This window comes from Oryx dammah, unplaced genomic scaffold (genome assembly GCF_014754425.2).
Source record: "Oryx dammah isolate SB20612 unplaced genomic scaffold, SCBI_Odam_1.1 HiC_scaffold_20, whole genome shotgun sequence".
Lineage (NCBI taxonomy): Eukaryota > Metazoa > Chordata > Mammalia > Artiodactyla > Bovidae > Oryx > Oryx dammah.
Window position 1 is genome coordinate 57,535,825 of NW_024070204.1, and position 2,639 is coordinate 57,538,463.

Below are 2,639 nucleotides of genomic sequence, written 5' to 3' on the forward strand. Positions count from 1 at the left end.
ACACATATGTACACATTCATATACAGGAGCATATGTGTGTGCATATATATGTGTGTGTGTATGCTTAGTAGCCTCAGTCATGTCCAGTTCTTTGAGACCCCGTGAACGGTAGCCCTCCAGGCTCCTCTGTCTGTGGGATTTTCCAGGCAAGAAGACTGGAGTAGGTTGCTATGCCCTCCTCCAGGGGATCTTCCCAATCCATGGATTTAACTGGAGTCTCTTTCATCTCCTGCATTGGCAGCAGGTTCTTTACCACTGGGCTTCCCTTGTGGCTTAGCTGGTAAAGAATCCGCCTGCAACGTGAGAGACCTGGGGTCAATCCCTGGGTTGGCAAGATCCCCTGGAGAAGAGAACCGCTACGTAGCCCCTACAGTATCCTGGCCTGGAGAATTCTGTGGACTGCACAGTATTGCAGTATTCTGGCCTAGAAAATTCCACGGACTATATAGTCCATGAGGTCGCAAAGAGTCGGACGTGACTGAGTGACTTTCACTGTGTTTCACTGCTTTCTTTACCACTAGTGCTGCCTGGGAAGCCCGTATATGTACATACACATACATATATGTCATTTACATATATGTACACTTTTTTTTTAGAAAGACAAAAAGAAAAGAATAGCATTATTTTTAAAACTGTATAGCCGGTTCTACATCCTAGGGGATGAAAGAGGTAAGACTTTTTCATATTCTTTGGGATACTGCTTTTAAGTGAGTAGAGTCTAGACAGGCAGCAGACACCTAAGTACATCTTTATATACACAGGGCCATGTGTTCTTTTTTTTACTGGTCTTAATTAACAATTCAGTAAAGTATACTCATATTGCTGTGCAATAGATGTACAGAACTTTTTCATCTTGCAAAACTGAAACTCTCCACCCATTAAACAACTACTTTTCATTTTCTCCTTCCACCATCCCTGGTACCATTCTACTTTATGAATTTGCAGCAATCCTATCTTTCATATCTCAACTTTTATTCCTCAGCACCTACTATATTCATACTTGGTGAGTAAATGAATGAATCCATATTTGTACTATACAAAAACAAATAAACAAAGAGAGGTCACAGTATCATTTGTACTAGGAAATCAGTAACCTCCAAATAGATAAAAAAAATTTTTGAACATTTACTAGCTATCAGGTACTTTATGTTAATTATGAACTTTGCCCCTACAGTCAATTCCCAACACAGCAGCCAGAGTGATCTTTTTAAATATATCAAATGATGTCACAACTTTTCTTAAAACTCTGTAGTGGTTCCTTTTTATACTAAGATTAAGAGTCAAAGTTTTCACAGTGGACTACAAAACCATCTCATACCTGGACCCCTTTTCTTCTCTTATCTTTTCTGTTATCTGTCTCTGTCCCTTCATTCCAACCATACTGGATTCTTTGCAGTTTCTCAAACATTCCAACAACACTCACCTCTGGGTCATTGCCCTTGCTGTTCTCTCTACCTGGAGCACTTTTGTCTTAATGTCCACATTACTCATGCCTCACTTCCATCAGATCATTGTTCCAGCACACGTTATGTCCAGTCCATGCTGGAAAAGGATCCTTCCCCTCATAGCGGCCGAGACTATACAAGCCGCGCCACCCACAGTGCCCTTCTCTGACCCCTCATGTGTGGGGCATCTTTGCCCTCTAATGTGGGTCCTGGTGACACACTCTCTGCCTTTCCATCTTAAGGGTTCTCACAGTGATTGCTTTTTTGGAAGGGGGAAATTGCGAGAGAGAAAAGAACATTCAAGCCAATGTATTCATTTATTTGTTTTTGTAAGAATAAAACCAAATCCATCTCAAGCTGAAAAAAGAGTAGTGATGTGATCCTTGACTGCCCTTTGAAAAGAGCAACATGTGTCCCACCCTACTCTGACTCTCTGCAATTACTTCCCATAATTTCTGTAGAAGTTACCATCATGTGACTTACCATATATTTTTTACATACTTAGTTTGCTTTTTGTTTCCCTCTACATAATGGCAGCTATTTTTTTTCTGTTTTATTCACTACTCTATCCCAGCACCAACACCTACCCATAATAGGTGCTCAATAAATATTGTTTGAAATGAATACATTAATAAATAGGAACAGAAAGCAGATCAGTGAGTAGGAGGATTTGATTGGGAAGGAACACAAGCAACTTGTTCTCTATTATGTATATAGATTATGCAGGTGTGGAAATGTGTATATTTCTACATATTAGAATTATGGATATGATTGTGCAGGTGTATAAATGTGTTAAAACTCATTGACATATACACTTAAAAAGGGTCATTACTATTATATGTAAACTATACCTTAAAAATGGGAATTTTTAAAAACTAGCAATTTTTAAAAACCAGTCAATCCCAAAGGAAGTCCTGAACATCCATTGGAAGGACTAATACTGAAACTCCAATACTTTGGCCACCCAATTGGAAAAGACCTTCATGCTGGGAAAGATTGAAGGCAGCAGGAGAAGGGGACGACAGAGGATGCAATGGTTGGATGGCATCATCGACTCGATGGACATGAGTTTGAGCAAGTTCCGGAAATTGATGATGGACAGGGAAGCCTGGCGTGCTGCAGTCCATGGGGTCGCAAAGAGTCAGACACTACTGAGCAATTGAATTGACAGCAATTTGCTTAAGGTCTCAGTAT